We start from the raw sequence: 14,881 nt of genomic DNA on the forward strand, positions 1-14,881 counted from the left end.
GTTACTCGAAAGATTCAACAATTTGCAGATGGCCTGTTTGCTGTCGTAAAGGTGTAAAGAAATTACAGCTACTTACAGCAGAGAAATATGGCAGAGAAATAAATACTTACTTTATATGTTAAATAGGAGTTGCTGTTGAGAAATTATGTTTTTGAATAAAAACCACCTTCCAATAATTACACGGAACATTATCCATCCATCCATCAATTATCCAAGCCACTTATCCTCATCAGGGTTGCACGGACGCTGGAGCCTATCCCAGCAGTCATTGGACAGCAGGGAGGGGGACACCCTGGACAGGCCACCAGGGGCCCCCACACACACACCTAGGGACAATTTAGTGTGTCACCTGACCTACATGTCTTTGGACTGTGGGAGGAAACCGCAGCACCCAGAGGAAACCCACACAGACACGGGGAGAACAGACCCGGGACGACCCCCAAGGCTGGACTACCCCGGGGCTTGAACCCAGGACCTTCGTGCCATGAGGCAACCGCGCTAAACACTGCGCCACCGTGCCGCCCAAGGAACATTATGTAAGTTTGTAATATTGATAGACATGAAAATCATTTTTCTTTTTCACGTCCACTTCTGCTAGATAACGTTTTGTGCAGGCATATCTTGTGTTTTCAGTCAGACAGAAAAACTCATATTGTTCGACCTGAGTGGATCAGAGAGGTCTGTACAAGTTGGTCATAACTAATATGTCAAATTTCAGTGTGTGTGGGTTTTTTTCGCTTGTAAATTTACTTCCATAAACTATGCAAATTATGTCACAAACAAATGCGATTTTATCTCCTTGGTGTTCGTGCTTTATTTTCTGAAAATATTTTGGATGTTCGACAGATTATATATTCATGAAAACAGAGTGACCAAAGTTTCTCCAGTATGTGATGTGTGTGCGTGCGTGTGTGAAGGGAATAGAGCTGCAGTCCCGAGGTAGGGACACTGACTAGCCACGGTTTGTTAAAGAATTCTAGTTAACTAACTCTAGTGGGGGCATCCGGGTAGCGTGGCGGTCTATTCTGTTGCCTACCAACATGGGGATCGCCAGTTCGAATCCCCGTGTTACCTCCGGCTTGGTCGGGCGTCCCTACAGACACAACTGGCCGTGTCTGCGGGTGGGAAGCCGGATGTGGGTATGTGTCCTGGTCGCTGCACTAGCGCCTCCTCTGGTCGGTCGGGGTGCCTGCTGGGGGGCACTGGGGGGAATAGCGTGATCCTCCCACGCGCTACGTCTCCCTGGCGAAATCCTCACTGTCAGGTGAAAAGAAGTGGCTGGCAACTCCACATGTATCGGAGGAGGCATGTGGTAGTCTGCAGCCCTCCCCGGATCGGCAGAGGGGGTGGAGCAGCGACCGGGACAGCTCGGAAGGGTGGGGTAATTGGCCGGATGCAATTGGGAGAGAAAAGGGAGAAAAATCAGAAAAAGAAAAAACCAACCCTAGCGGACTACACAATCTGCCACACAGAATAACTCCGGGTTAAGTGAATTACAACTGACACGTCTCCCTCTAATCAGCAATCAGAGGAGTCATTCATGCTCCTTAGATGCCAGGCTAGGGCTATGCAGGGTCTATGGACCCCCTGAAGTAGCCCTGGTCACCCCCTGGCCGACCCATTAATAAAACTGTAGTTCCGCCACTACTGAAGGCAATACCCGCAAGAGACATCACAGATCAACTGACGTATCAACAGACCCCTCTTTAAATAAACTATTGAGTTTGTAGAAAGTCACAACAACAAGCTTTAACTTGAACAGAAAACAAAACAAGTACTGGCAGACAAGTACTGCAAGTACTGTTAAGATGAATGGTTAAGATACATGGTTAAAATGGAGACTGACAAGATCCACACTCTCGTCTGTATCCGGGCACAAGAGAAAACCCAACAAGAGCTTGACTCGGCAGTTTGCACCGAGGAGCTGCTTAAAAAGCGAGTAAACCCTGGTCTTTAGGGCTGGTGTGTGGCTCCCCGTCAACAGCGGGGATCCGCTGTGGGCTGCAGCCACCGCGGGCGACGCGGCCACCACACCAGCTGGAACTGAGGGGCCTGCCTGCTGCATGCTCCCAGCGCCGGCAACCGGAAGTTCACCCATCTCTCACCTTTCACAAACAAACGAATTCCCCATACGCCTCACAAAGCGCAGTGGTTTCATTGACCATCTCTTCTTCCAACGTAGTTCTGCCCCTTTCTAAACACTGCCAGCAAAATTAGCTCTTTTTGCTCATCTTAGCGAAAACATTTCTGTTGCACACCATCTCTTTGCTGCCTTGGTTATCGTGAGCGCTTTGTTACTTCGGCGCCTGATTTGTCTGCATGATATGGAGTGGCATACACGACACTGCCATCTAGAGAGCAGCGGTGATCCAACAGTTTATGGGTTATGTTGGGTTGTAGTATAAATCAAGTCTTACTCCTTATGCACCTACAGCAGAGCCCTACTGCCATCTTGATATGGAATTATACATCTCGCCTTTGTGTATCTCTCCCTACTCACACTGATAAAAAGGGTATAAAGAGGTGTAGATGTAGAGGACAGTGATGGAGGTGGCCATGTGTAAAGGATATAAAGGGGTGTAGATGTAGAGGACATTGGTGGTGGTGTCCACATATAAAGGATATATAAAGGGGTGTAGCTGTAGAGGGCAGTGATGGAGGTGTCCACATATAAAGGATATAAAGGTGTGTATATGTACAGGACAGTGATGGAGGTGTCCATGTATAAAAGATATAAAGGGGTGTAGCTATAGAGGACAGTGATGGAGGTGTCCACATATAAAGGATATAAAGAGGTGTAGCTGTAGAGGACAGTGATGGAGGTGTCCACATATAAAGGATATAAAGGGGTGTAGCTGTAGAGGACAGTGATGGAGGTGTCCATGTATAAAGGCTATAAAGGGGTGTGTAGATGTAGAGGACAGTGATGGAGGTGTCCATGTATAAAGGGGTGTAAATGTAGAGGACAGTGATGGAGGTGTCCAAGTATAAAGGATATAAAGGGGTGTAGATGTAGAGGACAGTGATGGAGGTATCCATGTATAAAGGCTATAAAGGGGTGTAGATGTAGAGGACAGTGATGGAGGTATCCATGTATAAAGGATATAAAGGGGTGTAGATGTAGAGGACAGTGATGGAGGTGTCCGTGTATAAAGGACATAAAGGGGTGTAGATGTAGAGGACAGTGATGGAGGTGTCCGTGCATAAAGGATATAAAGGGGTGCAGATGTAGAGGACAGTGATGGAGGTACCTAATGGATTACACCTTTCTTTTATATTTACTACTTTTAAGATTTTTGTGTCTGCAGTTCTCTTTGGTCTACCAAGAGCAAACAAAAACTGAAATGGAGTTCCAATCCAGCATGTTCGACAGACACTGTTGACAGTATTTAAAATACCTCAGCTTTTAAGCTGCCAAGTCATTAACCCGCCATGTGATTTGATCAAGCCCGTTGTGATCGCCGACCATTTAGAGATATTATTAACCGAATAAAGAAGCAATTTTAGGGCAGTTTATACTGGCTTTCAGTTTGTCTTGACAAAATAACTTTCTCTATCTAGCCATTATGTGATTTACTTGTAACACATTCCAATTGTATTTGTAATTCCAATTTCCTCTCAGGGTTGACCAAGGTATTTCTGATTCTGAATACATCATTAAATACTCTGTATTTTTCCAACAATAGAAGATCTGCCTACATAACTAATGCATGCATTTATCATATTGTAATTGTGTCTTATAAGTGATTATAACGCATTATAAAATGATTATCATATATTACAAATGTAAGAATTTTAATATGAGAATTATAATAAATCCTAAGAAAGAAATGGAGGTGAGTGACCAGCAATTATGAAGTATTATGACCTTATCAGTCACAATAAAATGCTTTATGTGTTATGATTATTGTTGTAAAGAATTATGAATATGTGAGTGCTTATAACTATAATTATAAGGTGCTATAAGCAGATTATAAGGCAGTGTGAGTGTGTTTATATTGCATTATAGACAGAGATTGCAGTGTAATTCAATTCAATTCAATTTATTTTTATTAAAAACAATGTGTAGGCACATGTTAAAAATGAAATGAAGTTGCAGTAAAATTTAAAATGTACAGCAGCGATTGCCTAAGCACATCAGTTTTTCCATTTTTATTTACCACCTTCTATTTCTTTTTCCCTTGTCACTGCAGTTCTGCACTGCAATGGAGACAAACGCAGGATGTAGTCTATCCACTGGCTCAGAGTACTGGATTAGTAACTCTCTCATGGAGAATGGCATTTTAACGCACGAGGATGGTAGGGAATTATATCAAAATGACCACTCTGCTTGAAGGCCCCGGAATTATAATGACATAATCAAGGATGAAAATAAAATGTCCAGTAGTTATTAACGCCTTAAAGTGAAAAAGTTGGTGTGTCAGTTCAGAGATTATATGAAATGAAGCAATCAGAACCATTTTTTTATCCAAATTTCCTCAATAGCAAGTGATCTTGTCATTCATTCATCCATTCATTCATTCATTCATCAGCTGCTTCTCCAGGTTTGGGTCGCGGTGGCAGCAAGCTAAGTAGGGCACTCCAGACGTCCCTCTCCCCAGCAACACCCTCCAGCTCCTCCTGGGGGATCCCAAGGTGTTCCCAGGCCAGATTGGACATGTAGTCCGTCCAGTGAGTTCTGGGTCTACCCCGGGGGCTCCTCCCAGTTGGCCATGCACGGAAAACCTCCAAAGGAAGGCGCCCAGGGGCCATCCTAATCAGATGCCCGCACCACCTCAACTGGCTCCTTTCGACGCGAAGGAGCAGAAGCTCTACTCAGAGCTCCCTTTGGATGTTCAAGCTCCTCACCCTATCTCTAAGGTTGAGCCCAGACACCCTATGGAGGACACTCATTTCAGCTGCTTGTATCCACGATCTCACCCTTTCAGTCACTACCCAAAACTCATGACCATAGGTGAGGGTTGGAACAAAGATTGACTGGTAAATTGAGAGCTTTGCATTCCGGCTCAGCTCCCTCTTCACCACAATGGTCCGGTACAACGTCCACATTACCACTGATGCTGCACCAATCCGCCTGTCAATCTCCCGCTCCATCCTACCCTCACTCGTGAACAAGACCCCGAGATACTTGAACTCCTCAACTCCTTGAGGCAACAACTCATCCCCAACCCAGAGGGAGCAATCCACCATTTTCCTGTAGAGAAGCATGGCCTCAGACTCGGAGGTGCTGACTCTCATCCCGGCCACTTCACACTCGGCTGCAAACCGCCGTGATCTTGTCAGGCGTTTCCTTTTTGCTTGAATGTTTGCTGATGACGTAGTCTTTTTCACAAGGAAGTCCGGCTGATAGAAACACAACAGATAACCTGAATCTTTAAGATTTTGAAAGAAATTATATAATTATAATTGACATGACACGATACGGGAAAGATGGCCTGGTTAGAATGTCGGCTGATGGTTTGGTTGTGGGATCAGTTGGTGCGATTTAATTTTTTTCCCCCAATTTGATTTAAGACACGAGCATTCTTATTAATTGAGGTGTATTAGTATTCTAGATTCTCTCTCTCTCTCTCTGACCTGGTCTCCTGTAGTGTTAATATTGGCTGTCCTCTAACTTCACACACACACACACACACACACACACACACACACACACAGCCCCAGTCTATAGGGGACTGGCATGACAGGCATACACTTGAGGGGTCACCTTTGGAAACTGACTCAACAATATTACCCTATCTGTCTTTTTTCTTTTTTTCTTTTTTTTCACTCTCCCATGCTTAGTCATACGAGCCGTGGGGAGATTTATCATTAGTAGTGTCAGACCGGTACAAACCACACACTGCTCAAGATCATGTTAGGAGTCTTGATGCTCTGCTTAACAATCTTTCCCTCCCTATATTCTCCCCTCTCCTCTCTCCTCTCTCTCTCTCCTTCGCTGTCTGGACAAAAAGGCTGAGAGAAAGTTTGGATGCTGAACAGTTGGTAGGTCACTAAGTGTCAAAACAAGGATATTTCATCCAAGTCAGATGAAAAGTTCATTGGAGGAAGAGGAAGCAGACATGGACAAGAGAGGACAGCAGAGAAGAGGAAGTACCATCCATCCATTATCCAAACCGCGTAACCTGCTCTCGGGGTCGCGGGGATGCTGGAGCCTATCTCAGCAGTCACTGGGTGGCAGGTGGGGAGACACCCCGGACAGGCCGCCACAGGGCCAATACACACACACACACACACACACACACACACACACACACACACACACACACACACACACACACACACACACACACACACACACACACACACACACACACACAAACACACACACCCCTAGGGACAATATAGTACGGCAGATTCACCTGACCTACATGTCTTTGGACTGTGGGAGGAAACCGGAGCCCCCGGAGGAAACCCATGCAGACATGGGGTGGACATGCAAACTACACACAGAGGATGACCCGGGACGACCCCCAAGGTTAGACTACCCCTGGGTTCGAACCCAGGACCTTTTTGCTGTGAGGCGATCGCCACGCTAACCACTGCACCACCACTGAAGAGGAAGTACTCGTCAATAAATTCTCTCCTTCCTCTTTCTTCCCCAAAACCTCCCAGCCAACTGCAGCAGGATTCAAACTCGCGACTTGTCACATCTGGCGTGTTGGAGACACTAAGCTCGGCACATTATTGGTGACAGGGAAGATAAATTTGCTGGCTATTCATGGGCGACCTTTTCATCTCGATGCTAGTTCCCAGCCAGCCTTGTCCAGCGCTATCAGAGTATTGACCATGGATAGGTCACAGTGTGTGTGTGTGTGCACGTATGCGTACAAACGTACATCAGGGGGACAGCAAGACTACAGGATGTCCTAAAAGTCTGGGAATGCCATCACTCCCATCACTGTAAGTGACCCCAACATAACCCATGAACTGCTGGTCAGTTCAGCTTTTGACTCGTTTGAGGCATTCAGCTGAACTTCTTACCAACAGAGGCTGCAGGACGTAGCTTAAAGTCCTGGATGCAGAAACAACCAACAAAAAAAGAAATTTCCCTGACGACTAGTTTACTTGGCAACGACGTGGCATCAGTTGGACCTGTGATGTCATTCCTCTGTGTGATTTGGCATAGGTGCTGTTGTTATTAAAGGATGGATGGACGGATGGATATGTAAGGTTAATGGGTTATGTCAGTAGGAGGAGGAGAATAGATAGATATATAGATGGATAGATAGATGGATAGATAGATGGATAGCTAGCTAGATAGATAGATAGATAGATAGATAGATAGATAGATAGATAGATAGATAGATAGATAGATAGATAGATAGATAGATGAATAGATAGCTAGATAGATAGATGGGTGGATGGATGGGTGGATGGATGGATGGATGGATGGATGGATGGATGGATGGATGGATGGATGGTCCTGAGGGGACGCTAACTCTCCCTCCATGGGTTCATCGGTGCACAGAGGGGGGTAACATGCAGGCTTAATGTAAATAGCTGGTGTGACATGCAGCTTAGCACAAAGTGTGTTGCAACATAAGCAGCTTTCAGTCAGCACACAGCAAACATCAGGCTTAGTCCCCTGGCTTATAACTAGGCAGAAATCCCATTATCTTCCATCTTCTCTCTCCCTCTCACTCCCTCCTTCCCTCTCACATGGCTCCGAAGCAGGCTTCCTTTGATCTCTCCCTCTCTCACTCTCTCTCTCCCTCCCTCCTCACCCCCTCTCTCTCCCCCTCCCTCCTCCCCCCCTCTCTCCTTCTCTCCTATGACTCATTATCTAAAGATCTATTCATACATCTCCCCATTTCCTCCCATCTCTTTCCCCACTGTTTCCCTTCACATTCCCAAGGCTTGGAATCATTTATCCATCGTTGCATCTCTCTCTCTTCCCATCTTCCTTACCTCTCTCATCCTCTCTCTCTCTCTCTCTCTCTCTCTCTCTCTCTCTCTCTCTCTCTCTAATCTCTGTGCCACAGGTTATCTTTTTAGGTTATCCCTTTATCTTTTTTTCCAATCTCACTTTGCTTCTAAATTTTCCTCCCTTCCACTCCTCCTTCCAGCCACTCTCTCCCCCAGTCTGTCTTCTAACTCATCTCTGCCTTCTTATACATGAACACTTCAAGCCACTGTGATTATCATCCATCCATCCATTCCTCCACCTCTCTGTCCTTCTGCTTAATTCCTTCTTTCTGCCCGCCTCTTTCTTTCTTTTTCGCTCTCACTTTATCACTCCATTTGTCTGTCTTTTACCCTCTTTCTCCCTCCGTGTATCATATATTACAGAATCTCTAAACTAAAATAGGGGTCGGTAAGAGTCACCGCTTCCGGTGTGGGAAGATGGCGGCGCGAATTCATGTTTGCGGCGGCTTCACCCAGTACCGTCCATGCAGTGTCTTTGTCCGTGTCTGCGTCTGTTTGTTTGGTCTTTGTTTGATGGCTGGGAGAGCTGGCGCTGTATCGGCTGGGGGAGCGTGGTCTGCTGTGTCCTGTGGGCCCAGGGACCACGGCCCTGACCAGAGCTTTACCTGAAGAGGAACACCGAGGGTGGTCTGACAGGACGCAGAAGCGGGGCAGGCTAAGCTAACTGCTAGCCCACGCAGACCGGCAGTTCCAATAACACTGAGGGCGGTCTGGCGGCAGCCTCACCTTGCCTTGACTGTGTTTTAGTGTCGTCGTGTGGAGTGCGGGGAGGTGTGTCGAAGGTGTCTGGCTGGGAGAGCTGGTGTTGGATCAGCTGGGGGAGCCGGGTCTGCTGTGTCTGGTGGGCCCAGGGACCATGGCCCTGCCGGAGCTGCGCCCAAAGAGGAAACATCAAGGCCGGTCTGACAGAAGGGGAACCAGGGCAGGCTAAGCTAACTGCTAGCCCATGCAGACCGGCAGTTCCGGCAGTCATCTTTTGGACCGTGTTGCACTGAGTGAACTGTGTTGTTAACTGTGTGGGGTTTTTTGGGGTTTTTTTGCTTTGTTCTCTGTTTTTGTATGTTTTTGGTGGTGTCGTTTTTGGGAAATCTTGGATGTATGTTTTTGTCTTTTGTGTCGCACTGCTGTGGGCTGGGGGAAACGGAATTTTGTTTCTTTTGTGTACCCAAGTACATGAAAGAAATGACAATAAACTGTTCCTGAGCCCTGATTCCTGATCCTGGCAAGTGTGTGTGTGTTTGTGTGTGTGAGCTTTTGTTTCAGAGTATCGCCTCAATGATTTGAAAGTCTTTCTCGTCCAAAGACAGCATATGTTGTGTCCTCTCTACACAAATTCAACAAGACATGCATGTGTGCATTTTTTGGTGTGAACATATGATGCTGAAAGCATGAATCAGATGTGCTTGTGTGTGTGTGCGCATTTGTGTGTGTGTGTGTGTGTGAAGCCAACAGTAGCAGACAGAGGTACATGTAACGGGGTAGCAAACACAATCTAATTCAGGGGTAGTTAACCCAGACAGCAAAGCTGCTGTGGTCCGGACCCATCCCACACCCAACTTTCATCTTTCTTTCATCCGGCCCACATACCGCGTGGCATGATGGCACTTGGGCGGTCCGTTCCTGTTTGCCAGATCTGGGCCAGAACCAAGCCATAGCAATGCCTCATGTGCCACATATTTGCCAAATGTGGCCCACATTTGATTTGTCATATTTGGGCCATATCTGCTATTATACATGTGGGCCACTTCAGGCTCACATCCATTCTGTCAGGGCCAGAGGAAGGCCATCAGTGCCACATCACTGCCTGAAGTGGCCCACATCCGGACGCTGTCTGGGAACAATGTGTCATGAAGTGACACGTGTACGCTGGTGTTCATTCCAACCAGACTCCTCACCGGGTGATTTCACCATTTAGTCCTGGTTGAACCTGATGGTTGTGAGACCAGCTTTGTTGTATGGTCTGGAGACACTGGTACCGATGAAAAGACAGGAGGTGGAGCTGGAGGTGGCAGAGGTGAAGATGCTAAGATTTTCACTGGGAGTGATGAAGAAGGACAGGATTAGGAACGAGTATATTAGAGGGACAGCTCAGGTTGGACGGTTTGGAGACAAAGCAAGAGAGACAAGATTGAGATGGTTTGGACATGTGTGGAGGAGAGACGCTGGGTATACTGGGAGAAGGATGCTGAATATGGAGCTGCCAGGGAAGAGGAGAAGAGGAAGGCCAAAGAGGAGGTTTATGGATGTGGTGAGGGAGGTCATGCAGGTGGCTGGTGTGACAGAGGAAGACGCAGAGGACAGGAAGAGATGGAAACGGATGATCTGCTGTGGCGCCCCCTAACAGGAGCAGCTGAAACTACTAGTAGTAGTCGTAGTAGCAGTGGTAGCAGTAGTAGTATGGTAGAGTCCTGGTTGAAACTGTGCTCATCAGTGGGATCACCAGGGCACGGTATGGCTCTCCCCCCATGGCACATGGTTCCCTCACCCTTTTACTCACACACATGACCTTGACTTGACACCAGCGTGCTCATGATGCTCTCCACCACACCTGCTGTGTTCACTTATGTTTGTGTGTGCGCACATGTGTGTATGTTCCAAGTGTGTGGCTATTGTGTAAATGACAGATCTATTACCGTGAAAGAGGATGTCATTGTCGTTAGGCAGCCTTACAAACACACACACACACACACACACATACACACACACATATTTGCTATTATTTACTATTAGGTTTTGTGTGGTGCATTTGTGTGTGCACAATGTGTATGTGTGCATGTAGACACACGCACACACACACACACACACAAACACAAACATTTGCTATTAGGTTTTGTGTTGTGTATTTGTGTGTGCACAATGTGTATGTGTGCATGTAGACACACACACACACATTTACTACTAGGTTTTGTGTGGTGCATTTGTGTGTGCACAATGTGTGTGTGTGCATGTAGACACATGCACACACACACAAACACAAACATTTGCTATTAGGTTTTGTGTTGTGTATTTGTGTGTGCAAAATGTGTATGTGTGCATGTAGACACACTCACACACACACACACACAAACACATACACACATTTGCTATTAGGTTTTGTGTGTGCACGATGTGTACACACACACACCCACACACATTTGCTATTATTTGCTTTAGGTTTTGTGTGGTGCATTTGTGTGCACAATGTGTATGTATGCATGTAGACGCACACACACACACACTCACACAAACACACACACGTTTGCTATTAGGTTTTGTGTGTGCACGATGTGTATGTGTGCGTGTAGACACACACACACACACACACACACACTGCCCTATGTGTTTGCAGTGTGCAGCCACTTCAGCTTCATCATGTCATTAAGCTGGGTCTATTTATAGCGTCTACACACACATAGTGGAGGCAAACCCTCTCGTCACCAAATGTGTGCATCCTCCAACAACCCCCTCTCTTCTTTATCTCCCTTTCTCTCTCCCATCATCTCTCTCTCCCTCTCTCTCTCTACTATTTGCCACCGCCTCCCTTTACCCACTGTTGTATCACTCTTCTCCGTTCCTTGACCTGTCCTCGCTATCGCTTCCTTGTCACTCACTTGTCTCCCCCCTCTTTCACTCTTGTCTTATCTCCTTCTGTCCCTCCCTCCCGCTTTCTGTTTATCTGTTCTCTTTTGAAATTCGCCTCCTGTCTCCCCACTCTCTCCACCCCACGTCTCCTCTCAACCCTTCTCCACCCCATTCCTCGCTTCTTCCCCTTTACTGTTGCCCCTGCATTCATTTTTTGTCCGTAGAAGTGAAGATTTACGAAGGCTAAAACTAAAGTGAGATCAGCACGAGAGAGAGACAGACAGACAGACAGACAGACAGACAGAGAGAAAGAGAGAGACACAGACAGAGAGAGAGACAGAGAGACAGAGAGAAAGAGAGACAGAGAGAGTCAGACAGACAAAGACAGATAGAGAGGGAAGGAGAGAGAGTCAGACAGACAGAGAGAGAGAGAGAGAGAGAGAGAGAGAGAGAGAGAGAGAGAGAGAGAGAGAGAGAGAGAGAGAGAGAGAGAGAGAGAGAGAGAGAGAGAGAGAGAGAGAGAGAGAGAGAGAGAGAGAGAGAGAGAGAGAGAGAGAGAGAGAGAGAGAGAGAGAGAGAGAGAGAGAGAGAGAGAGCAGAAGGGAAAGGTAGGGATGTGGTGTGTGCTGTTGTGGTTCCTCAGTGTTGTGTTCTTTGACAATAGGCCTGCTGTCTCCCGGTGCATGGCTGGACATAAGCTGATTAGAGCACCACAGCCAGGGCTACAATGGACGCTGGCCCATATACTGCAGCGACAGCTACCACACTGTAGGTGAAGGAGAGAAGATTTACATGTTATCCCAACTTTAGTTCTGGGACGGTCCATGCGAGTGTTCGCTTGTCTGTGTGTGTCGACCCTGAGATGGATGGGTTTGGTATAAAAGAGAAAGTAACTGGACGGAGAGATGGATAGAAGGATGGATAGACGGACGGATGGACACTGAACACAACTCAACCTTTAATCATGAGGGGAGTCTACTTGGGGGCCTTTGCTGCACTTTGGGCTCTTTCAAGCCGATCTGCCTGTGGACATCATGATGGCAGCAGTGAGGCTGTCCACACCATCAGCCGTGAATTACTTCTTGCCCTTCGACCACTGGCAGTAAGTGACAATCTTTTATACATTCCCCAATCGCTACGGAGTAGTAACTTAAATGCTGCAGTAAGCAGAACGTTGTCCAGAAAGCACCAGCAGAAGAGAGGGAGGAGGGGAGGGGTTCAATGCAGACTGAGGAAATATGGACTAAGTGACAGCTCCCACCGCTCCCAACTATTCTCTCCTGTGCACAATCTGTTCACAACAAGATGGATGAACTGGAGACCTATGCCAGATGTGAGCATGATTTTAGAGAAACATGGCTGCTGGCTTTTCCCAAAACATGGTTGGGAGATGCGGATCACAACGAGGATCTACACATAAGCGGCTTTGGATACCCAGTTTGAATGGATCGGTTGCCTCTCAGTACAAATACACCAGAGGCAGTGTAAAGCTTTTACATTAATGAGAGGTTCTGTAACACTGTCGTGATCCAGGAGAAAATTTGTACCCACAACCTTGAGCTGCTATCCATCTCACTTCGCCCCTTCATACCCACAGTAGGAGTTTCCCCAGCTCTTCTTCACCCTTGTTTACATTCAGCCACTCAGCTGATCATGGATAGGACCAACAAACTGGACGCTCCTAAGCTTATTTCAGGAGATTTTAATCACCGCCAGGTACACAAGTCACTGAAAACATATGAACAGTATGTCTGCCACCTGTGCAACTACTAAGAAGAACTCCGCTATTGACCTGTGCTATGGCTCAGTTCCTGAAACTTCCAGGTCTCTGCCTAGGCCTCCCTTTGGTGCATCCTACCACCACAGCGTACTTCTTCTGCAGATCTACAAGCCCATATGCAAACAACGAGAGCAAATAGTAAAAACGGTGACATGCTGGACAGAAAACTGCATTGCCAGCTTACAAGTTTGCTTTGATTGTACAAATTGGGACGTCCTCTACAGCTCACGCTCTGACTGTGCCACCGTGCCACCACTAAAACTTGATCCACTGCCATTTGCCTACCAGGCAGGGAGAGGTGTGGAAGATGCAAAGTTTTTTTTATATACTTAATAATGTGTAGGCACTTAGAAAAGCCACAAGCCAATGCCAGGCTCTTGTTTGCTGACTTTCATCAGCATTCATTACTATGCAACCGCATCGTTAAATAGATAGGTTGCTACGTGATAGCTTGCATAATGGATGGTGTACTTGACTGACAGAGAGCAGAGGGTGTCTGTAAATGGCTGTCTCTCAGGACTCTGTAGATATGTCCACAGGCTTGCCATAAGGATGCCTCCTTTCGCCCTTACTTTTTATTATGTACATTGATGGATGCAGGAGCACTCAGGAGGGCAGCTATTTGGGCAAATTTTCTGATGATATTGCATTGCTGAGCGTTCTCACAGGTTCAGAGTCTGTCCACAGGAATGCTCTCGCTGATTTTATGTCTTGGTGTGATAGCTTCTTGGACTTTTCTAAAACAAAGGAACTGATTATTGATTTTAAATGTAACAGAGATGCAGCCAAAGAGTAATGAAAGTGTTGAAATGGTTACATCATACAAATATTTGGGTACTACTATCAATGAACACCCCAGATTTGATGTGAACACTGAGGATATTGTGAAGCAGGGGCAACAGAGAATTCACCTTCTCTTTAAACTAAAATCATTTTCTGTCAGTCCTGTCATCTTCTGTCACTTTTATCAGTCTTTTATTGAGAGTCTTCTGAGTTTTTCTTTTATCTGCTGGTTTCACAGCCTCACGGTGAAAGACAGAAACAGCCTGAACAGCAACATTAAAAGCAAGCTGTTCTAAGCTCACCAGAGTGAAACAAAGAGATCTGAATTATTTTTGCAACCAACAAATCCTCCAGAAAGCAGCAAGTATTACAGCTTCTTCTGGACATGTTCTACTGAATTTTCTCTGTTGCCATCAGGGCATTGTTATGTTTTACCTGCTTGTAAAACTAACCGTTATTCTAAATCATTCATACCATCTACAATTCCACTACTAAATACTCAGTAGTGTTTTTTTATTATTATTATCTGATTGTTTTATTGTGTTTGCCAAGATTATATAGCCGCCCAGATAGCAAAATTGCTGTGGCCCGGACCCGTCCCACACTGACATTTTCATCCGGCCCACATACCGCATGGAATCATGGCACTTGGGCGGTCTGCTCCTGTTTGCCAGATCTGGGCCAGAACCAAGCCATAGCAATGCTGCATGTACCACATATTTGCCAAAGGTGGTCCATATTTGTGTTGTGATATTTGGGCCATATTCACCATTTACCACACAGGCCACTTCAGGGTCACATCCAGATTACATGTTGCCGAGAGCACCG

This window comes from Lampris incognitus, chromosome 1, assembly GCF_029633865.1.
Source record: "Lampris incognitus isolate fLamInc1 chromosome 1, fLamInc1.hap2, whole genome shotgun sequence".
In the NCBI taxonomy this organism is placed as follows: domain Eukaryota; kingdom Metazoa; phylum Chordata; class Actinopteri; order Lampriformes; family Lampridae; genus Lampris; species Lampris incognitus.